The 26,351-nt window shown below is 37.9% G+C and overlaps 1 protein-coding gene across 2 annotated transcripts in view; it reads right to left on the bottom strand.

Moving 5' to 3' along the window:
* LOC121858270 (cytochrome P450 4C1-like) overlaps positions 1-9,368 on the bottom strand; it is a 73,953-nt gene extending 64,585 nt beyond the window's left edge. For both annotated transcript variants that reach the window (XM_042354579.1, XM_042354580.1), the window contains exon 1: positions 9,262-9,368. The gene's annotated coding sequence lies outside the window, so the exon portion shown is untranslated. The remainder of the gene's footprint in view (positions 1-9,261) is intronic.
* Between the last annotated feature and the right edge of the window lie 16,983 nt (positions 9,369-26,351).

Genomic DNA, 26,351 nt, shown 5'->3' with positions numbered 1-26,351 from the left:
ATGGGGTCACCTTGCCAAAGAAAATTGACCATGACCCAGGAAATCCCTGGACAAGACCAATCATCTCTACCGATTTAGGCATCAAACTTTGTCACTTCAGCATAGGTGTTGACACAAATATGCATTAATTTTAAGACTACATCAGACAAAAGTGGATTTCAATCAAGTCTTCACAAGGTAATCACCATAAAGTATAAATTGCAGAAAAATCTGCTTCGGTACGCACATATCTGTGTAAAATGAACAGGACACATGGGTTAGTAACCGTAAGGACTTGGTATGCTAGTGGTCGAGCGGTGTTATAGGTATATGTATGTATGTATAACAACACCTCAATATGCTACTCGATAGCCTCTCGTTCACAGCAGGGCCATAAGTCCTAGAGACGACATAGGCCTTTAGATGACAGTGCGACACTTGACTTAGATAAAGACACACACTATTATTATATTATATTACATTATAGTCACCGTACCGCTCTTGCCTCGCAAGCAAGATGTCACGGGTTCGATTCCCGGGCCGGTGGAAGTTGTTTGGACATACTTCCTAGGCCCCATTAGTCCCTGTTCACCTAGCAGTAAAGTAGGTACCTGTTGTAAGTCGAAAGTTGCGAATTCGTATTCAGGGAAAGTTGTTGGAGCTTCCAATAACTTGATGACATAAAACCACTGACTCTTCAGGCTTCTACGCCCTTGACTCTTCAGGCTTCAACGCCCTTAACTCATGAGACATAAAGGCAAGCATGAACTCAGCATGCTTCCCTGTTGGGCGCTGTAAACGCTTCTGCGCTTCACCTTACACAAGGATGTAGGGGGTGCCCAATAAAAAAATAATAATAATAATAATAGTCACCATAGTGACAATAAAATTCTGGGTATAATAATAACTGAAATAACTGTCCAAGACCGAGTCTTGTCTCGAGACCTTCCCACCGATGCGTATGTAGTCTTGGAGTCATTATTATATGGCTCCCTTAGCTATTTGTGTATGGGTCTCCACAGTGCTGTAAAATCGTCCGGCGTTTGCCAAATAAAATATTAAAAGTAGCGTCACCGTTGTGAAAGAGTTAGGGAAGATATTCTACTAGATCTCGTCGGTCGATCTTAAAGTATAAAGTACGTACAACAAGAAAATCTCCTCCCGGTACACCAATACCTTACATACGAGTATATGGAAGAAAGAATATATACGGGTATCTATAATAATAATAATAATAATAATAATAATAATAATAATAATATAATAATAATAATAATAATAATACCAGTAACCATGTCAATAACAACAACAATACTAGAAGACGCCAATACGTCACACGACACAGTGGCGGTCCCACGCTATACAGTATGTTGATATTAAGTATAACACTTATGTAAGAGATGATTAAAAGGTTAAGGGGGAGTTCATGGAGAATGTTTTAGCTGAATTACGATGCACCAATGTAAGGAGCTTGCTTGATAAATTATTGGACCTGTCTTGAGTGATATTTTACAATCCTTAGGCAAGGATAATGCTATATCTAGCAACCTTGATATGCTTAGCGGTTATTGGCAAACACCTCTGGATGAAAAATCTCGAGAGATTACTGCTTTTAGTACTCCTTTGGGCAATTTTGAATTTCTGTGGATGCCTTTCGGTCTCAGAAATGCCCCACTGGACTTTTCAAAGGATGATCAACACCTTGTTTGCAGGGTTGATAGGGACCACAGTATGTGCCTACTTAGATGATCTCATCGTAGTCAGTAAGGATGTAGATACTCATCTTGCTAAACTCTGTGAAGTTTTCCAAAAACTTTCTACAGCAGGACTCAAAGTCAAACCTTCTAAATGTGAAACTTTAAAATCCAGAATCCAATTCCATGGTCATGTAGTTGAAGGTGGCGGCATTCATACAGTTGATGACAAAGTTAAGGCTGTTGCCCAGTTCCCAAGTCCTACAACCGTTGACAAGTACGTAGTTTTCTTGGTTTATCTGTATATTAAAGTTCTTTTATTAAAGGTTATGCGACATTAGCTTCACCCTTCACCCTTCACCCTTTACTAAGCTACTTAGGAAGGATGCAACTTTTGTATGGAATGCTGAGCTAGAAGATAGTTTTATGGCATTGAAGACAGCACTTACCAATGCCTCATATGTCCTTTTACTACTCCCAAGATTTTTCTCTCCGACAACTGATTAGAGTTCAAGAACCAACTTGTAGCGCAAATATGTCGACAATACGACATCCAACACAGTCTTATCTCAGCCTATCATCCACAGGCTAATGGACTTGTTGAAAGAACCAATCGCAAAATCCTAGAGATTCTTCTTAGAATATCGAGTCAAATGAACTATGCATGGAAAGATTGGTTACCCTAAGTCGAAGCATTTATTAATGGGTCGATCAACAGCTCTGCAGGCAAATCACCCTAATATATTGTTTACGGCATAGACAAACGTCTACCGTACGGTATGACATACTTACAGACAAGCCATGCCCAGTCTATAATGTGGACGATTTGGCTACCAGGCAAATCAACGTATTCACTGATATTCATGGCCAAGTACGAAAACATTTAGCAGCGTCACGCGCTGAAATGATAAGCCTGTCATGCTAGAAATAGGCGATGCTGTTATGGTGAGAGAACCTGAACGAAAGTCCAAGCTTTCACCCAAGAACATTTCACTGTTACTTGGGTTACAGTGACTTCGGTTCCTTGCACAGTTATTTACACTGCTTCACTGGTTCAGTTAATGGTTCTATCTTTTCGTTGCCACCTTTATATATAAGCTTTGGGTAGAGTTCCCTTAATTTGGCTTATATATAAATAAGTTGAGGGGTTAGGTTACAAACCCAAAATGGTCTTTTCTCCATTTATTGCTAAAACTATATTGGTCACAGCCTATTAGTAGATGCACCGTAATTAACACTGTAAGCTGTGAGTGTTAGTTAAGGACGGGGGCTGAGGTTGACTGAGTTAGGTCACCCGTCCGATTCTCGTGAGCTTCAAGTCAAGACTGGTGCCTTGAGAGGAGGCTCCGAAGGAGAGTCTGGGCTAACCCTGCATTCTCACGGTCGGCTTACCGATAGAGGAATTTCCCCTCACTTGAACAGCACATGGCACCTCTCAGCTTATGGAAAATTACAGTGGGGTGATTGGATAATATAAACTTAATGTATTAACCCAAATTTATCTAATTGTTATTGCCATGAGACAGGGGCTGATACACTATAAAGTATGTTGATATTAAGTATAACAATTCTGTAAGAGATGATTCAAAGGTTCAGAGGGAATTCATGGAGAATGTTTTCACTGAATTACGATGCACCAATGTAATGAGCTTGCTTGATAAATTATCACCAGGTCAGTAAGAACACTTTTCTACGTTGCAGGAGATTTGATCCTTGATCTACTAAAATCAGAGATGAGCACCACAGTAAAAGACCTCTTCTTACCTGTCATTCTAAGCTATTCTTCAACACAATAACCAAACCCACTAGAGAAACTGCCACCTCTGCTACTGTGATAGATCATATCTGGACTAACAATACTCCTAACAATCTTGCAAGTGGAATTATTTGTGACAATATCTCAGATCACTTCCCAGTTTTTGACATGTATAAAACAGCCACGAGATCGGAAAGGTCTAGTAAAGTCACAATAAAATTCAGAAACTACTGCACCGACAATATACTCCTATTCAAAAACAACTTAATGAATTTTAAGTGGGATCTAGTCTATGCCGCTGACAACCCTAAAGTGATCTGCTGCAACTTCTCTTGCATCTACAATGCTTGCTTTGATAAATGCCTCCCCATCAACACTAAGTTAATAAAAAATATATCTATCTCCAAGTGAAATCAATGCAATGATAAAAGAAAAACACCAACTCTAGAGAAAATCATTGTATGGAAGCTTTCCAAATAAATGTAAGTGCAATTATCTACCCGTATCTGTGATCCTAACTTATTATTACTAAAGGTAATGACTGATTGGTTATGACAAAGTATAACCAATAACTTAAATGAATGTTGGAAATTAATGGAACTCATTAAATCATCATTTATCAAGTATAAATCATGGAATGTCTGGTGGTGGAGTGAATTTCTACGTAGATACACCATAATCTCCTGTAAGTAACCAGTGTGAAGGTATCGAACTCTACGGTAAGAAATATAGAAACACAATATATTATAATCTTTATATAATATAATCCACACTTAGACCACTTCGACGAAAAACCATGACAACTTACAAGCTAAGATAATTACAAGTACAACCCAGAACAGCTGTGGCGATTTCAACTATCAACCAATCTACAAGTGTATCAATGGTGACATGCCGTGAGACTACCTGATATCTCACTCAGCTGCCTCAAAGGTACCATCGATGAACCTACACTCAAGTCACCTGGTCCCGATGAGATATTTGCCAGAGTAATAAAGGAATGTAAGGATGAGCTTAGTATGCCCTTAGCAAAGTTGTTTAACATGTCATTAAAAACAGGTGTATTACCAGAATCCTGGAGGATAGCGAATGTAATACCGATTTTCAAGAAGGGGGATAGATCACTATCCTCTAACTACCGCCCAATCAGTCTAACATCAATAGTAGGTAAATTACTAGAATCAATTATTTCAAACTCTATTCGAAACCACCTGGAGAAGCACAAGTTGATCAATGATTCCCAACATGGCTTCACAAGCGGGCGTTCATGTCTAACTAATCTTTTAACATTCTTTTCATCAGTTTTCGAATCGGTGGACGAGGGGCACAATTATGATGTGGTATATCTCGACTTTAGCAAAGCCTTCGACAGAGTCCCCCACGAAAGACTAATTAGAAAGGTAGAAGCGCATGGCATCAAAGGTAATATCCATAAATGGATTAGGGCGTTTTACGGGACAGGAAACAGCGAGTGAGCATAAACGGCACTAAATCGCATTGGAGCAACGTCACTAGTGGAGTTCCCCAAGGCTCAGTACTTGGACCACTATTATTTATTATATATATAAACCACATAGATATCGGCATAGACAGTAACATAAGTAAATTTGCTGATGACACTAAAATAGGACGTGTAATTAAATCTGACGAGGACTCTACAAAACTACAGGAAGATCTAAACAAATTTTTCGAATGGTCGGAAAAATGGCAGATGAAATTCAATGTGGACAAATGTAAAGTACTCAGTATAGGAGATGCAAACAGGGAAACCAGTTACCAGGTGAACAACGATGCCATTGTGGAATCCAACTGCGAGAGAGATTTAGGAGTAATGATAAGTAGGAATCTTAAGCCAAATAAACAATGTGTTTTTGCTCGTAACAAGGCTAATAAAGTACTTGGGTTCATACAAAGGAGTGTTAGTTACAAGACTTGCAAGGTCATCTTAAAATTATATCTAGTGCTTCTGAGACCTCACCTGGATTACGCAGTTTAGTTCTGGTCACCGTATTACAGAATGGATATAGAATCATTGGAAAGAATCCAGAGGAGAATGACAAGACTAATCCAGGGCATTAGGAACCTTGAATACAGAGACAGGTTAAAGCATCTTAATTTGCACTCCCTAGAGAGACGTAGAGTGAGAGGCGACATGATAGAGGTGTATAAATGGAAGTCAGGGTTAAACAAAGTGGACATTACAAAGTTACTCAAGCTATCCAACAAGGAGCGAACTCGTAACAATGGTTTTAAATTAGACAAATTTAGATTTAGGCGTGAAATAGAAAAACACTGGTTTGGAAACAGAGTAGTGGATCAATGGAACAAGTTACCAAATATCATCATTAACTCGAATACGCTGGATAGCTTCAAACATAGGTTGGATGCTTATATGAGCAATAGGGGTTCGGTATAAACGGGACTGCCCAGTGTGGGTCAATAGTCCCGCTGCAGTTTCCTCCATTCTTATGTTCCTATGTTCTTATGTTCATTCAGGCAAGTGTTAAAAAGTGAGATAGTTTGACATCCTACCACAGCTAAGACATCTGGCTCCACAAAAACACAACCCCTGATCACTGCACAGAAGAGTGTCGTGTGGACAATGACCTACTTGAAAAAACAATGATCAGACTAACGAACAATCAGCTAAATTGAAAATTTTAAAATTCGAAGATATTAACACCTACTGCAGTGCCTTACTTCTATATAAATCTATCAATCAATTGATTGACAATAATTATTTCCAGTTCCGGAATAATCAGAGATACATCCTAAGACACCCACTGCTACTGAGACCACGCCAGATGCGCTCCTCTCAGTCCAAGACCTCCATAAAATATCATGGTGTGAAGGTGTGGAACAACGGTGAACGGAAATAAAGTCACAGAGAAAAAATTCACATGAATTGTACACATTGACAACACAATAAATAAATATATATATATATATATATAAATATATATATATATATATATATATATATATATATATATATATATATATATATATATATATATATATATATATATATATATATATATATATATATATGTAATATTCAGAAATTTCAAATGCCCCGCCATTAGCGATACTGAGCGTTCAAGGTCGTCTGAGGGAAGAGAGCGCTCCCCGCCCATAGCGAGAGGTTGTGGAACTAGGCCTAAGTGATATTAAATGTAATTTGCCGAATTAATAATGATGCGATTCATGAAGTTAAGGGACTATTATTGAATTTGAAATTATTATAGATCGTTTATCAGTCTGAATAATGTCACGGGTGTCCCAAGGAGTTATTAGTTAGGCGGAAAATATGTCACGTAGGCCTAAGCTAACGCCTTGAGAGGAGACGCGACGCTGGCTGGTCCTCAGTCACGGGGAGCATTCAGACAAACAAGACGTCCCTGCGCGTCCGTCACAGAAATAGTCACGTGGCCTAGTCACCTGTGCTACGCTATTGCAGTATAACAAGTAAGTCTCATTCGATCTCAGACAGGGTTAGATAGGGCAGTGGTAAAGTAAACTAGAGCTAACAATGAGTTCATTTCAGGGTTTCCGTCAGAACCCACTTGACCGGAGTTGACCGGAGTTTGACTGAGAGAGATTGACTGCCGTTTGAGACTGCCGTTGATGATTGAGGGTGGCGATTGTCGCCATTGGACCGATCAGTGTAGGCCTGTCACTGTTTAGCGGGGTATCAAAGGATCTCTTGAGGGAATCTAGCCGTCTGGGTGCCCAGCTGACGACGGGACGATCGTTGGGGCATCAGCTCTCCTCTACCTCGGCTCACAACCCCACATGTCTGGAGCAGCTTAGTGAAACCCTCTTGCTAACGGGAAGCTAAAGCTTCTCTCAACTGTACAAGGTCTGATTGGCTCACTCCCTTCCGCTTTATGGATGTACTGGGGGTAAAGTGAGGCCAGCTGAGTGATACAGGGTCGCACACTGAGGCCATGAGTCTAGGGGATACCTAGAGGAACATTTTATCCCCCTTATTACGGGTGTATGTTGAGTTGGGTGGAGCATGGTTCACGGGTATTGGTGGACCCAGTAACAAACCAATAATAGTGACAATATATTTGGGTGTAGTTGATACCATTTCTCAGTTACTGATATTATCGTGACGTGTGTAGTTTAATATTTCTTAAACAATTTTGATAGTATTGTTTTTGAATGTTTGTGTCACTAAGTGGAACCAGAGTGATACTGTGATTTGATTCTTTTAATGCATTTAATTTTTCTTTATAATTCCGATCTCAGGTATAACCTTTGTTCCCCAGAGTAGTGTTTAAGTTAGGTTAGGAAGTGTGCATCTGTTGGGGTGATATAATTTTGTTGAGTGCCCTTACGGCCTATTCATTGTAGAGTATTTAATTTCTTATTTTTTATTACCATTTCCTCAGTGACTGATATTATGTTGTTGAAAGCCCTTAAGGCCTAGTCATTGTGGAGTTATTAATTTCTTATTTTTTAATACCATTTCCTTAGTGACTGGTATTATATTGAGTGCCCTTAAGGCCTATTCATTGTGGAGTTATTAATTTCTTATTTTTTAATACCATTTTCTCAGTGTTGGATATTATTTTGTTGAAAGCCTTTAAGGCCTGTTTCATGTGTGCAAGCAACATTTCTTAATACTTCAAATTTATTGTTGCCTGAGTTTCTAATAATTTCTATATCACGTATAACTTTTATTCCCCAGAGTAGTGTTTTAAGTTTAAGTTAAGAAGTGCGCATATTGGTGTACCATTATTTGATTGTGTTTGTAGTGTTGGAGGGAATATAAGTGTCTAAATTTTACAGTGTGTCTCATTCATCCCAGTCACAGACGCTATCCTTCCACGGGTCACGGACAATTCATTTTGTTTAGTAGATTTAAGTGTTCTTGTGCTGGTTCGGGATTTTTCTCAAGGGGCGCTTCCACTGCCATTACCATCTTATAATCTTTAATAAACCCCAAGTCAAGTGAGAAAATAAAGTCCAGTAAATTCCGACCGGTTACACACATATATATATATATATATATATATATATATATATATATATATATATATATATATATATATATATATATATATATATATATATATATATATATAATAGTATTGCATGTAGGTTAGGTTAGGTTAGGTTTTTCTGCGCCCTTTTTTTGTGACTTTTTTCCTGGATTCGGAACATACCCCCACCCATCCAAGCAAGGACTATGCTCCCTTCCTTTAAATCATCTCTTAAGAAATATATTTTGTCTAAATATTTATATTTTTACAACTCTTACTTTATGCTCTTACATTCTTTGTACCACCAAGATCATTATATCATTATATTGTCACGTGGATAGATAACAATTACCAGACTGTGTCTGTCCCTGTGTTTCACCTTAATACAACCCATGTTGTATTGCTTCCCTCACTTATCAGATTAATGTATATCAACTCCACTTTAAAATATGTATATACTTATAATATAGATGTAAAATAATATATATATTAAAACAAAATAAATATATAAATAACGAAGAGATAATCATGGTAACATTCTCATACGTTCTTACTAACACCATGTTACGGGTACTATTCCAAATGATATTAAATGTCACATAATACTTCCTTGAGATAAACGTACTGTATATATCAGGTGCCACTGAGCTCAGGCTCTCAACTGGCTCATCCATATCAACATTGTTAATATTATCCATTCTGTACCTGTATTTTTCTGGTTAAACAAACTGTTTCAATTTCAATGTCAATATCAATATTAATATAAAAACAACAGCAGCAGCAAAAACAACAACAATAATAATAATAATACTGCTACTACTAATAATAATAACTAAACCTGCACGCTGCTTGACACAGCAGTTGTGAATTATGAAGACGTTGAAGACACGGTCCGGCTCGACTTCCTTAACACCTGACAGCAGACTAAAAGCCAAATCATCACTGCCAAGTCAGCACTGCCTGGCAGTGTTGCCAACCCCTCGCGGCTCCTCAGCCCTATTCCGTCCCATGTTGGAATCAGGTATCATGACCGTGCCGATAGACTGGCCAATGAGGCATGTAAGAAAGAAAATGTTGACCGTGACCTTGGTCTGTCCAATGCTGTAATTAAAAACATTCAAGTCAGAATCATGAACTCTGATCTAGAAGAATTGAGAAATGCAGAGAGACCTGACAGTTGCAGCATTAGTAAATATAACAAATTTTGTGACAAGAGGAACCGGTATGGCCAGCATAAGGACAGAACCAGACAATGTGATGTAGTCGTGGCCAGAATTAGACTAGGATACAGACACATCTGGCAAGTTAGTAACGCTGTACCCATACCGGTACACTCAGCATGTAAACTTTGTGATAAGCCTCTAAAGCATACACTTGAACACTATATTATTGAATGTGACACTGTCAAAGACTTCAGGCCACCTGACTTATTGTATCTTGAACTATGTAATTACTTCATTGAATCAGGTGTGCTTGAGGACATTCTTGCTGTTTATCCCAAATTTGCTAGCCCACACTGTATGTGATCCACTGACCTATATATACTGCTAATGAATATGATGTATTTCCTTCTTTGTGTTCGAACCTCTGTCCTGCATGGCAGTGAACAGTGGCATTATCCACATGAATCTGACCTATATATAGTGTCAACGAATATGATGCATTCTTTGTGTACGAACCTCTGTCCTGTATGGCAGTGAAGAGTGACATTACCCACATGAATCTGACCGACGTATATGTATGTATGTGTGTATATGTGTATGTATGTATGTATGTGTAATGTGTATATATATATGCATATGTATATGTCTATGTATATATGTATATGTATGTATATGTGTATGTGTGTGTACATATATGTATATGTACTGTCAATGAATATGATGCATCTCTTTGTGTACGAACCTCTGTCCTGCATGGCAGTGAACAGTGACATTACCCACATGAATCTGACCTCTGTACATTTATAGCTGTTAATGAATATGATGTATTTCTTTGTGTATGAACTTCTGTCCTGCGTGGCAGTGAGAAGTGTCAAGACCTGACTGAATTACTCAGAATAGGCAAACTGTACTACAAGCTTTGCCAATAAATTTGATAAACTAAAACTACACAGACAATGAAATTACCAATTGCCCGTGCCAACTATCTGGTCGGAGTAGCATGTGACCGAATCCAGCTAGGAAACACGAGGTTACATATATATATGTGACAGGCAGTAGGTAGTAGGCAGCTATCAAACAGGTAGGTACTACCGCCTGGGAAGATATTGGAAGCATAATGTGTTGTCTAATGGTAGACCCTGCTGCCATATGGCATCACAAAAATTGTTTCTCTTACTTTGACAACACAACATACATATATCGTTTCTCACTCTTGATTATTATTTTAATTTTTGTATTTCTTTATAGTTCTTTATTATTATTATTATTATTGTTATCTTTGTTATTTTATTTTTAATTTTGTATTTTTATTATTGTATAATTTTTATTTACTATGAATTATTATTATTATTATTATTATTATTATTATTATTATTATTATTATTATTATTACATATTCGCCCCCCAGGACCCGATGTGGGTCAGTGACCTGTGCCTGGGTGGGCTAATCCCCGTAAAAAAAAAATCATCATTCCATATAGCACGCGGACTTCCACATACAAATACTGTAATACCTCACTAGTCGAGAATCGAACCCTGGACCTCTGCGTGTGACCAGGGATCGCTACTGACTAGTAAGGTGTGAATTTGTGGATCCCATGTTATTGACCTGACCTGATGTTTTGTAAGGTCACCCTTTGTATATAAGCCTCTCTCAGTCCCGGAGCTGCTCATGCCGGGACTGAGTGAGCATCACTACATAAAAAAGATAATAATAAAATAAAATAAAATGAGTAAAAATTATAATAAGCAGCACTATGTACATAAACCAATACTAATATAAAGGTCTGTCGCCACAAGGTAGCAAAACAAAGATAAAAAAAAAAAGATGAAGCGATCTGGTTGAGCCCAGATTCTTTCTACTCTTACTGTATTTCAATTTCACCACTTTTCTTCAATCCCTAATAATCTTCTTTCACCTCATAACTCATGACTCCAAAGCCAAAAGAGCTGCTCACTTTACCAAACCACCTCTGGAAACAACACTCAGCAGTTTCGCCTGATTCTGTCAACCAACAAAATGTCAGTTCTTCTTGGACTGAGCTTGACTTCTCCTCGAACGAGTACGTTACTGGAGCCCAATGACTGGTGCCCTACGGGGGTGTGATACATGCACACCTACTGTGGTGCCCTGTTTGGAGGACTTGACGTGCCGTGGCTGGGAGGCTTTCTCATATCTCTCGATTTGTTTTCCTTTTTTCCTCTTGGAGGCGGGACCTACACTGGTGGTAATGGTGATAGCGGCATGTTTGTGGTGATAGCGGCATGTTTGTGGTGATAGCCGTGGTGGTAGAGACTGCTTGATAGTAGTGGTAATGATGGTGGTGGTAATGATGATGGTGGTAGTATTGGTGGTAGTGATGATGGTGGTAGTAGTGATGGTAGTGATGGTGGTGCTATATGTAGTGATAGATGTTGTTATATGTAGTGATAATGGATGGTGTTATATGTAGTGATGATGGGTGTTGTTATATGTAGTGATGATGGGTGGTGTTATATGTAGTGATGATGGATGGTGTTATATGTAGTGATGATGGATGTTGTTATATGTAGTGATGATGGGTGGTGTTATATGTAGTGATGATGGATGGTGTTATATGTAGTGATGATGGATGGTGTTATATGTAGTGATGATGGGTGGTGTTATATGTAGTGATGATGGATGGTGTTATATGTATTGATGATTAGACAATAAAATAATAACATTTTAATGCTAAAAAAATATACTTTGCTGTACCGTTGTAGTGAAAAACATGGTGGAACTTACATACACCGTTAATGAACTTTTGATGAAGAAGAAGTTTTGGGGACTAAACAGTGAGACAATGTGGAGCCTCCCGGAGGGTGGCGTCCTACCGTGGCCTAGCGGATGAGCCGCCCAGAGGGCGGCGATTCTGCTATCTATCTATATAAAACAAAGAAATACGTCTGTTTGTTTGTGTGTGTGTTTTTGTTTGTGTGTCCGCACGAGAATTTCGGAACTACTTTACCGATCTGTAGTGATGATGGATGGTGTTATATGTAGTGATGATGGATGATGTTATATGTAGTGATGATGGATGTTGTTATGTTGTGATGATGGGTGGTGTTATATGTAGTGATGATGGATGGTGTTATATGTAGTGATGATGAATGGTGTTATATGTAGTGGTGGTGGCGACGGTGGTAGTGGTAGTGGTGGTGATGGTGATAGTGGCATGTTTGTGGTGATAGTGGTAGTGGTAGAGACTGGTTGATAGCAGTGGTAGTGATGGTGGTGGTAATGATGATGGTGGTAGTAGTGGTGGTAGTGAAGATGGTGGTAGTAGTGATGGTAGTCGTGGTGGTGCTATATGCCGTGATGATGGATGGTGTTATATGTAGTGATGGATTTTATTATATGTAGTGATGATGGGTGGTGTTATATGTAGTGATGATGGATGGTGTTATATGTAATGATGATGGATGGTGTTATATGTAATGATGATGGATGGTGTTATATGTAGTGATGATGGATGATGTTATATGTAGTGATGATGGATTATATTATATGTAGTGATGATGGGTGGTGTTATATGTAGTGATGATGGATGGTGTTATATGTAATGATGATGGATGGTGGTATATATAATGATGATGAATGGTGTTATATGTAGTGATGATGGATGATGTTATATGTAGTGATGATGGGTGGTGTTATATGTAGTGATGATTAGACAATAAAATAATAATATTTTAATGTTAAAAAAATATACTTTGCTGTACCGTTGTAGTGAAAAACATGGTGAAACTTACATACACCGTTAATGAACTATAGATGATGAAGAAGTTTTGGGGACTGAACAGTGAGACAATGTGGAGCTTCCCGGAGGGTGGCGTCCTACCGTGGCCTAGCGGATGCGATTCTGCTTGTGTATATACTGTATATATATATATATATATATATATATATATATATATATATATATATATATATATATATATATATATATATAAATATATTGTTACGCCATCTCTTAATTTACTTTAATATCCAGGTTCTAGGCGTAACCAAACAAAAAGAAAAGTGAAGTAAATCAAAAGGGAATAAAAATAAATAAAGTAAACCTTTAAGAATTTATTTAAATAAAGTACCAACACAATAAAGAACCTCATAGGCTGTCACAACAAATTGATTCACTGTCGAAACCTTTAAGACATAAATGATACTAAAAAAATCGAAACATCAAAAGAATAAAAATAAAGCATTGGATTACGTTAACACTGCATGAACATAAAATAACTAACACTGAAATTAACTATCATGAAACAACACTGAATTACTTAAATGTAACTATGCAAGCACTGATGGACACATAAGAGACATGAATAGGTACTCACATAGATATACCACATTGGTGGAGACAGGAACAACACAGGAATAAATTTAAGTATAAGTAACAGGTGACGAGTGTCACTCAAAAGAACGTGAACTGAATGACAAGAGGACTGGACTGAGCTCCATGTACTGGTTCCTATTATATATAGGGTCAGCTCCGGCCAATGAGACCAGCCGGTGAAACATGGGTCGTTTAACGATGCAGATGGTCGTTAGAGAAACAAAGAATGCTTGTTACAATACCAAATGAAGAAATAAGATGGGCTTGAACAAATAATATCAGTTAAAACCTTAACAGCACAGGGTAAGGTGACTAGATTATATAATAGTAAATATAACACATCATTACAGGAATAATATGGAACAACATGGAAGCATGTTATATAAAAAAATAGAAAAATACAACACGGTTGTAAGACTTCCCCCCATAAAATAAAATTTTGCTTACACAAATTTTGATATGACATAAGTGTTCATTCTGTGGGTTTAGATAACAGATCACTAGCATCACAGGCTAGCTTGAAAGACTTAGAAAAATTAGGGGCTCTTAAAATAGGATATGAGCATAATACATTTTTTCAAGTTTTGAAAAGAATCCTGACACCTTGAAGTCCAACAAAAAATACTACCCTTCGTCAACAAATCAGTAAGGGGTAGTGCCAACTCGGCAAAATTACAAATATATCTCCGGTAATAACCCATACAACCCAAAAATCTGCGGACTTGTCGTTTGTTACATGGAACAGGCATCTGAGAAATAGTGTCACACCTTGCTGTGGGAGGAGCAAGTTTTCCCAACCCAATTACATGTCCCACATACAAAAGTTGAGCACAAACAAATTCTGACTTAGCAAAGCTTATAACAAGTCCTACATTTTCTAACTCAGTGAAGAGAGCGTCTAGCTGACATAAATGGTCTGACCAAGTGTCAGAAAAAATTACAACATCCTCTAAATATACTACACAACCAGGCCAATTGGCCGTGACTTGTGACATCAGCCTTTGAAAGGTAGCAGGGGCATTGCAAAGCCCGAAAGGCATAACATTAAATTTATAGGTCTTACCTAATGTCACAAAACTGGAGATGTCTTTAACATGACGGGTCAATGGTACTTGCCAAAACCCTCAGAGGCAATCAATCTTAGAGAGGAACTTGGCCTATCTTGGAAGACAAGAGGATGTTGTTGGATGGCGACCAGCATGTCAGCTCTCTGGTGTCCCGATAGATGCTGTAGCTTCTCCTGCAACTCCACGGAGTTGGACTGCCAAACCCTGACTAATGACAGGGCGAGTGGTCTTGCCCCTTCTTTTTCCTCTTCTTTCTCACCATCTACCAAGAAAGTGTCAACGGCACACACGGAAACTGGATCATCAGCAACAGATGGGAGTGCTGGTCGTGTGTGGTACAGTTTGATGGTGTTGAAATGACATAAGCGCTGTAGTCGGCGCCTGTCAGGGGTAGAAATAATATAATTTGTGGGGCTTACCTTCTTCACCACTCTATATGGCCCACTGAACTTCGCATGGAGCGGCTGTCCATGTCTCGGCAAGAGAATGAGAACTTGATCTCCTATCGGAACTCTGTGTCTGGCACGCTTGTCGTACCATGTCTTGGTCTTGGACTGCGACTGCTGTACAGTAAGTGGTCTGCGGCAAGGCTCCAACATCTTAAAAGCTTTTCTCTAACATCTTCTACTAAACTTAATACACTAATGCTCTCTTCACTACTACCTAACAATCTATCTCTAACTATGTGCAAAGGACCTCTTACTTGATGAGCGAACAGTAGAAGTATGAGAAACAAAATGGATGATATTAGGGCCCTAGCAGTAACTTTCCTAAGAGGTACAGCATACAAGTACCTAGTGGAGGTATCAATGACTGTAAATAAATATTCAAACCCACTAGAAGTTTCAGGCAGAGGGCCTACAATGTCACACTGTACTGTTGTAAAGGGCTCAGGTATGTGAGGTACTCTTACAAGTGGAAAAGGTGGAAGAGCCTGATTGGCCTTGCCTACCTTTTGACAAAAATGACAGTACTTACAATATTTAGTGACATCTCTCCTCATACCTGGCCAATAGAACTTTCTGGCCAGCCTGTTGAACGTCTTTCGGACACCTTGATGTCCAGAAAAGCGACCGTCATGGGCCAGAGCTAGAACATGTTGTCTGTAAGTGATAGACGCCCAGTCCGCGTCTTCCTTTGACATAGTCGGTGGGAGCCAGCGGCGGCACAGAACACCGTCTTGACTGAAATATCTCGTGGTAGGGTCTTAATCATTGGCAGAATCGTACACCTGGTCAAACAAGATCCGTAATGAATCGTCTTGCTCTTGCGCAGCTATTAAAGCAACTCTCCCGGTCACGGTCACAACATTAACTGCGGAAGAAATGTCTTGGGAAGCAATTGGGTTAGCAAAAAGTCCTTCTAAGGAAAGTGAATCATCTACATCAGGAGTTACATTATGATCATTAGTCATTGACATAGAACGAGTCACAGCACACAAAGGGAAAACATCGGGCATATCATCTTCAAGCTGTTGCAGCAAATCGTTACCGAGTATGAGGTCCACTCTAGCAGCAAGGAGACTTGACACGTACTAAAACAGGCAGCTCGTGCACACAGGCTACGTTTAGCTATCCCTGAAAAACCAAAGGAGCTGCACCTTGGCCCCAATGGGAGCCCAAAACGGCGTTTTGTCAGTCTTCCTCGCCACAACAACACCCTCTTTGATGAGAGTTTGGAGACAACCCGAGTCTCTCAAAATAGTGACTGGTGTTTCGACACCATCACCTTCTACCGTGCCTTGTGACAAAAAGGGACGAAAGGTACCAACGTCTGGGTCCTTCGCAAAACTCTCCTGGAAAAGATCAAAGTCTCGTGAGGCGAGAACCAAAACTGCAACCTCTCGTGCTTCACCTTATTTGGCTGCAGCCTTGTCCAACAAAAATCCGCCGTGCGACCCGGCTTTCAACAGAAACTACAAGTAAATTAGAAAATTTGGGCTCCCCATTAGGTGGCGAACGAGTCCAGCTCCTCCTGTCATGCACAAAATTACCATTGTTAGTCCTACCATGCCTCAAAACAAATCCATCAGTATGCTTAGAAAAAATATCACAAGTGTCAAAAGGTCGTTAGCAAATCCTGGCAAGGTCGCCAAAACTGTTACGCCGTCTCTTAATTTACTTTAATATCCAGGTTCTAGGCGTAACCAAACAAAAAGAAAAGTGAAGTAAATCAAAAGGGAATAAAAAGAAATAAAGTAAACCTTTAAGAATTTAATTAAATAAAATACCAACACAATAAAGAGCCTCGTAGGCTGTCACAACAAATTGATTCACTATCGAAGCCTTTAAGACACAATTGATACTAAAACATCGAAACATCAAAAGAATAAAAATAAAGCATTGGATTACATTAACACTGCATAAACATATAAAATAACTAAGACTGAAATTAACTATCGTGAAACAACACTGAATTACTTAAATGTAACTAAGCAAACACTGATAGACACATAAGAGACATAAATAGGTACTCACATAGATATACCACATTGGTGGTGACAGGAACACAGGAATAAATTTACAGGTGAGAAAGATTTGTGTCACCAAAAAGTATCGTGAACTGAATGACAGGAAGATCGACTCAAGCCCGCCTACTGGTGACTACTATATAGGGTCAGCTCCCGCCAATGCGTCCAGCAGGTGAAAACATAATGTTTAACGATGCATATGGTCGTTAGAGAAACAAAGAATGCTGTTGCCAATACCAAATGAAGAAATAAGTTGGGTCGGAAGCAAATAATAACAGTTAAAAACCTTAACAGTACAGTGTAAGGTGACTAAATTATATAATAGTAAATATAACACATCATAGATATAATAAGGAACAAGCTGGAAGCATGTTATATGAAAAAAGGAAAAACATGACACGGTCGTAAATAAAAAAAAAAAAAAAAAAAAAAATATATATATATATATATATATATATATATATATATATATATATATATATATATATATATATATATATATATATATATATATATATATATATATATATATATATATATATGTGTGTAAATCGGTCAGGAATTTGCTGGACTTTAATTTCTCACTTGACTTGGGGTTTATTAAAATTTAATAGATGGTAAAGGCAGTGAAGTGCTCTTGAGAAAAAATCCCGAACTAGCACAAGAACACTTAAATCTACTACACAATGAACTGTCCGCGGACCTCAGGAAGGATAGCGCCTGTGACTGGATAATGAGACATTAATTGCAAAATTTAGACACTTATATTCCCTCCAACACTGAAAAGGAAATTAATAATCAACAATATAATATATACTTAACTTAAACTTAAAACACTACTCTGGGGAATAAAAGAGTAAAGGCCATATAGAAATACTAGAAACCTAGGCAAATAATAATTGGTATACAAGAAATGTTGTTTGCACACATGAACATCAGGCCTTAAGGCTACAAAATAATATCAGTCATTAGGAAATGGTACTAAAAATAAGAAATTAAATACTCCACAATGAATAGGCCTTAAGTGGTTTTCACCAAAATAATATCAGTCATCAGAGGAATGGTAATAAAAATAAGAAATTAAATACTCTACAAATGAATAGGCTCTAAGGCTTTCCAAGTAAAATAATATCAGTCACTGAGGAAAATGGTAATAAAATTTAAGAAATTAAATACTCTACAATGAATAGGTTTTATGTACAATTCTCAACAAAATTATAGCACCCAACAGATGTACACACTTCTAACCTAACCTAACCACTACTCTAAATGTAAGTTACTTTAGATCAATTATGAAGAACAATTAGATGCATTAAAAAGAATCAAATCATACTTTATTCTAATTTAATGGCACAAATATCAAAACAATATTATCACAATTATTTAGGAAACCATTTAACTACACATCGCCAAGATGGGGTATTACTATCGAGTAAATGGTGTTAACTACACCCGTAATAAGGAGGAAAATGTTCCTTCAGCCTTAGAGACCCAGACTCACGGTCTCAGTGTGTGACCATTAGTTTATCGCAGATATTTCAGTGTACCTCTAGTGCGTCCATAAAGCGGAAGGGAGTGAGCCAATCCAGACCTGTACAGTTGAGAGAACTTATTCTCGTTAGTAAGAGGGTTTCTACTACGCGATATGGGGTTGTGCAATCGGAGTGGTGGGGCGTAAACTGATCAAATTCAATCACTGCTGATGCTGGTCCCGTGTCGTTTTAGTTGTCGGGAGCACTCGTTCACTCAAGAGATCCTTTGCTACCCCGCTAAACAGTGACAGGCCTACACTGATCGGTCCAATGGCGACAATCGCCACCCTCAATCATCAACGGCAGTCAATCTCTCGCAGTCAACTCCGGTCAAGTGGGTTCTGACGGAAACCTTGTTATACTGCAATAGCGCAGCACAGGTGACTAGGCCACGTGACTATTTCTGTGATGGACGCGCAGGAACGTCTTATCTGTGTGAATGCTCTCCGGGAATGGGGCCTAGCCAGCGTCGCGTCTCCTCAAGGCGTTAGCTTAGGTCTACGTGACATATTTTCCGCCTAACTAAAAACTCCTTGGGACACCCGTAACATTATTCAGACTGCTAAACTATCTATAATAATTTCAAATTCAATAATAGTCCCTTAACTTCATGAATCGCATCATTATTAATTCGGTAAATTACATTTAATATCATATAGGCCTAGTTCCGCAATCTCTCGCTACGAGCAGGCAGCGCTCCCTCCCCTCAGATGACCTTGAACGCTCAGTATCACTCATGGCGGGGCATTTGAAATTACTCTGAAATTTCTGAATATTACATATATATATATATATATATATATATATATATATATATATATATATATATATATATATATATATATATATATATATATATATATATATATATATATATATATATATATATATATATATATATATATATATATATATATATATATATATATATATATATATATATATGTAACCGGTCGGAATTCTCTCACTTGACTTGAGGTTTATTAGTGGATGTAAATGCAGTGGAAGCGCCCCTTGGAGAAAAACCCGAACCAGCGCAAACACAATTTACTAACAAATGAACTCTCCGTGACTCGTGGAAAGATAGCACCCTCCAACACTACAGACACAAACAATAATGGTACACCAACATATGCGCACCTCTTAGACTGGCTTTAAACACTACACTGGGGAACAAAAGTTATGCATGATATCAAAATTGTTAATAAATATTAAATGCATTAAAGGAAAACTAAATCAACACTATTACTTACAACAGAAAGGAGGAACCTCATCTGAAAACAGTTCCTTCGTTATCTGACATCAATTAGTGGGACACAAACTTTAGAAAACAATACATTCAAAGTATTAGAAAATGTTGAATACACACATGAAAAGGCCTTAAGGGCATTCAACAAAAAATTATCAATCACGGAGGAAAGGGCATGAAACATTAAGAAATTAGTAACTCCACCATGAATAGGCCTTAAGGGCACTCAACAAAATAATACCAGTCCCTGAGAACTGGGAATAAACAATATTAAGAAAATTATTAACTACATACACATTCTAAATACACCTTACCACTATTCCCCTTAAACATGCATCACACAAGCTCAGAACACCTCCATACTGGGAAGAGGAAAGTGTCTCTGAGTATCCACTAAACTCCTGGTCTCAGTGTGTGACCGTTCATTCACTCAGACTGCCTCCATTTACACTCAGTACATCCATGGAGGCAAAGAGAACGTCAACAGGTGACCCTGACCAGTAGATAATACTTCTAGCTGACCGAAGACATGTGGTGTCATGAAGACACGTGGGAAGAACTGATCAACCAATGTTGATGCTGGTCCCACGTAGTTTTTGTTGTCGGGAGCACTCGTTCCCTCGAGGGATCCCAGCTAAAACCTTGCTAACCAGTTACAAGCCTGCTCTGATCGTTCCAATTGCGACAATCGCCAATCATCAATCGTCAACGGCAGTCATCAATCGCAGTCAAGTGGGTTCTGCCGAAACCCTGCAATGAACTCACTGTCAGCTATTGTTAACTTTTATCATTGCCCTATCTAAACCCTGTCTGAGATCGAATGAAACTTACATGCAACACTGATGAAAGTGCAAGCAACGAGACGAGACCACGTGATCACTTTCCGTGGCAGAGACCAGCAGGAAGACGTCTGTGTAGCCCAGGCGTCGGCGCCTTACTGACGCTTCCCTAGCGTCTCCTCAAGACGCTACCTAGGCCTAGTGACGTCATCACTCACAAACTAAATAGCTCTCTGGGACACACGTAACATTTTTAGACTGAGAAACGATCTACAATAACTTTAAATTTAATAATAGTCCCTTAACTTCATGAATCGCGTCCATATTAATTCAATAAAGTACATTAAATATTATATAGGCCTAGTTCAAAATGCTCCCACTGCGCTTGGGTGGCGTTCCTTGCGCTTATTTCTTGCCTCGAGGCTTTGTCAGTCTCGGCTTGACTTACTGATGGGTTCAAACGACTCTAAATATCACACAGTAATTTTTGAATATTACATATACACACACACACACATATATATATATATATATATATATATATATATATATATATATATATATATATATATATATATATATATATATATATATATATATATATATATATATATATCATGTAAATCCACAATGAAAACGTGAATAAAGATAAATCTTGATAAAAATCACACGGGAAAATGGAAACAACTTAATTATAGCTTTCGTCAACTTTATTCAAGACATCTTCATGGAGCAACTGGATTACTGGACAGAGAAAGGCTTAAATATACAGGGTGACCTAAACACTACCAGCTCAGGGTCGACAACATAAGTATAATATCAGAACTGCATCTGAAAGCAGTGCCTTGTTCGTTCATCGCTTAGGAATAATAATCACCCATTGCTTGGGGAAAAAAAGCTTGAGAATATTCAAATCATCTTGTGTCTGAAAGACTTCTGGTTGAAGCTAGTTTGATTAAGGAATTAAAATCAATAAACCTTAGTGATGGTCAGTTCAAACTGATAATATGTTACATAAATTTATTTGTCAGTGGCCCAAGGTTAAAAATGCTTTGAAAACCTTTGATCTAGATGTATGATAGTTATTTTGTGGGTCCCTTTTTTCTGACCTGACCTGGCTAGTCACGTCACCACCCTTCTCTTAAGCTCCTCTACGTGTGTGTTGGTGTGGGGATTAGTGGATGTCATCATTATGACCTGACCTCATGTTTTTAGGTCACCCTGTATATTTAAGCCTCTCTCTGTCCTTGTAATCCAGTTGCCTCTGAAGATGTCTTGAATAAAGACGAAAGCTAAGGTACTCCGTTGTTTTATCAAGATATATATATATATATATATATATATATATATATATATATATATATATATATATATATATATATATATATATATATATATATATATATATATATATATATATATATATATATATATATGGAATTCTTTGAAAAGAAACTATTAAGTAATATTTTACTACCCTCAGCAGTCTGGTTTAGATATGTTGATGATGTATTATGTCTCTGGCCATGTAATGAGGACCTAAAAGCTTTCCTGCCACAACTTAACAACTTAGCCCCCTCGATCAAATTCACTGTGGAATTAGAGCAAGACTGTAAATTGCCATTCCTAGACTGTCTGATACACAGAATAGGTAACACTTTTAAGTTCAGTATTTATAGAAAACCTACTAATGTGTGTTCATACATTCATTATTATTCTGCCCACCATAATAGAGTCAAACAGTCAGTATTTTCAACAATGTTTTTACGTGCTTTGAGAATTTGCAGCCCGGAATTCATTGATGAGGAATATAAATATATCTATAATATTGGCTCAAACCTTAAATACCCTAGATCTTTCATAGACAAATGCCTGAACATTACTAAGAAATCTTTTTATAGAACTGATCCCAAGCCCACCCATGACCATAAGAATCTCTTAGTATTACCATTTCACAAAAATTTCTCTCAAATTCCTTTACAACTAAAAACCTGGAACGTCAATGTGGCATTTAAAAACTCATGCACTGTTAAACAAATGTTAATCAAGAACTCCCCCAACAACACAATTGGTTGCATTTGTAAAGTTCCTTGCAAGGAATGTAATATGTTTTACTTAGGCCAGACAGGTAAAGATCTTGTAACTAGACTTAAACAACATAAATATAGTGTTAGGACAGGCCAGGAATCCAATGCTCGGTTTGTTCATTTGAGGGATAACACGCATTGCATTGACTGGGATAATGCCTCCTCAATATTACCTTGTAATTCAATTGACAGTAGGAACATCATAGAATCTATTCTCATTAAACGTACCGAAGCATTCAACATGAATTTGAGTAATGGCATGGACAAACTGGACAATTTTGTAATTAAGAAGATTTGTAACTAGGTGAGAAGGTTGGGTCACCTTACCCTCTGACCTGACTACCGACCGTTGCGGTGCTATTTAAAGATTAGTAGGGTCATTACCTAATACCTTACCATTGTGGACCTGATTTCAGCCTCATCTGAATATATACACCTTGTTTTGTACTTCTCCTTAGTCTGTACTCACCCATGAAGATGTGAATTACACGAAAGAGCTTGGAAACTTCGTGTTTTCTTATTTCCTTGTGGTTATCAGCATATATATATATATATATATATATATATATATATATATATATATATATATATATATATATATATATATATATATATATATATATATATATATATATATATATATATATATATATATATTTTATATATATATATATATATATATATATATTTTATAAATATATATATATATATATATATATTTATATATTTCATTAGCCCAATAAAGCACGCGGACTTCTACATACAATCAACACCTCAACCCACCATGTTTAATAAGGTCACCCTATATATCTAAGCATTTCTCTGTCCATGTTATTCAGTTGCCTCTGAAGATGTCTTGAATAAAGACGAAAGCTAAGGTGCTCCATTGTTTCCCTTTTCCCCGTGTGAGATATATATATATATATATATATATATTTATATATATATATATTTATATATATATATATTTATATATATATATTTATATATATATTTATATATGTATATTTATATATATATTTATATATGTATATTTATATATATATTTATATATGTATATTTATATATATATTTATTTATATATATTTATATATATTTATTTATATATATTTATATATATATATATATATATATATATATATATATATATATATATATATATATATATATATATATATATATATTGTATTAAATCGAAGACCTTTAGAGCAAAACTCATCAAATACAAACCTGGTTTTACTACTTACGACCAAAGGTTGCAACAATTTACAGGTTCTTTCTTGCTTGTTTTACCACGCCTCCCCACACATTCACCTGAGCTGATGTAGCTTCTCCTCTCTCCTGGGGGTTGTGCACGTGACTGCTGGTCTTGCTACCAGCGTACACAACGCCTATACCTAAAAGCGAGGCTGTGCAGGACATGCATGGGGTCATGCTTCGACTTGAATATTGGTGAGGCTAAGAGAAGAGGGCTCTATCGTTAGCCTGGCTTATCTTAGATTCCAGATCATGAGGTCCAGCTTGACTTCGGAGTCTTCCGACTGTGAAGGAATCGTCACCAGTCTGATTCGTCATGCTCTAGATCTCCTGGCAAGTCCTGCATATCCAAGATCTTTGACTTCACTCTTTCTCTCCTCCTCATCCTTACTGCAGACATTACCCAGAATCCTGCCCTTCGACATGGTATACCAGGAAGATCTCCTCGTTAGCTCACCCATAATCTGAAATAACCTTTTCCTTGGGCTGACTTTCAGAGCCTGCTTGCATTATTTCTGACCTCGGAGAACGATGATTTGACCCGGTAAGCCGGAACCAATCTGCAAGACACCACGACAATTGGACAATGTCTCATAGGCCAGGCTGGTCTCTTTCAGCTTGGTGAAGGAGCGACCCACCCCAGCAGAACCCGAGAGCCAGTTTGTAAGCTACCCAGAACAGACTGGACCATCTGCAGGTAAGTGTCATCAAAGAACTAGTTTGATAATTGCAAATCATGTAACCATAGTATCATTGGGCATCAGGTCGTCAATGACAGTATGTGTGTTTCAAATGAGGAGGCCAACTGTGATTTTTTCAGCTCGATTTATTTCCTAACTCAGTATAGAGTCTGAGCATCTTGCTGAAGAGGACGACCACTGTTGTTTGAAAGAGTCTTTGCCATCCAGCTTCCTGGATCTGGGATGTCTGATAAGAACTCGTTGGTGGAGAGGCCGCAACAATCCAGACCAGCTTCTCCCACCTCTCCGCTCATCCACGGTTCTCACACCCCAGTTCAGCAGTCTCCAATGGCCTGCAGGAATCTGGTCTATATTCTATCTGGAGCCAACCACACAAGTTATCTGCCACTATCTCAGCTGGTTTGATGCCATCTTTCTGGAGCAATGCCAGCAATACCTCCTGGTTCATTGCAGCAGAGAGGTTCTCCTCTACCATGGCAGTGAAAACTGGTTGAATCTCCAACTTCATGAACACTTTCAGTCATCCTTCATCAAAGAACAAACAATTGATTCCATTTTCTTATCCTTATCAAACCCTCTAGGTTACTGACAAGTTTCTCCTGACTCTCCTTACTTTCTTTGTTAAGGATCTACCACCAGGTGAACACTAGGTGTTATCAAACCATCACAATCCAGAAGCTGCTTATTCTGCAGTCTCTGAGGACCAGTGTGGTGTCGGCTGGCCAGAGCTTATGCCCGGATATTTTCCTATTCTTTAAACCCAGCCTGAAGGCCTAGATCATTATTTTCAATAGGACAAAGTCACCATTCTGTCAGCATCTGACTCAGCCAAGGGCTTCGCCAATTTGAATCAGCTTGAGGACTCAATCATCGGCCTTACTTACCCTGGCCTCTCAAGCTCCCTTTCCTCGGCAACTCTCTCTCCTTCTGTCTCTCTGTATACCCGCCTCGGACCTGAACATCTTGGCTTGAAATCTATACCGCTAGTCTTCTCTAGCGACAAATGCCAGTCTGATCAGCAGTAATCTTTCGCTCACGCTTTGGGTAAATACAGAAATTTGATTTAAGTCACGATCGCACCTAAACTCAGGACAGAGAACAATGGGCACTTGTAAGTAATGAGCCAAATAATCATCCAGTTGTTTTGCGTTGTCTCTAACTGCAAGTTTTTCTTTCTCCCCAAAGAGGAGATATCTTGCTTTTCCTAACTGGCTAAAGTTTCATTAATCTTCTTCTGATTTACAGGCCTGAGGCTTGAAACTGAG

Source organism: Homarus americanus, unplaced genomic scaffold (assembly GCF_018991925.1).
Source record: "Homarus americanus isolate GMGI-L3 unplaced genomic scaffold, GMGI_Hamer_2.0 scaffold57980, whole genome shotgun sequence".
Taxonomy (NCBI): domain Eukaryota; kingdom Metazoa; phylum Arthropoda; class Malacostraca; order Decapoda; family Nephropidae; genus Homarus; species Homarus americanus.
Note: the sequence above shows the minus strand (reverse complement) of the source record. Positions and strands in the feature narration are given on the sequence as shown.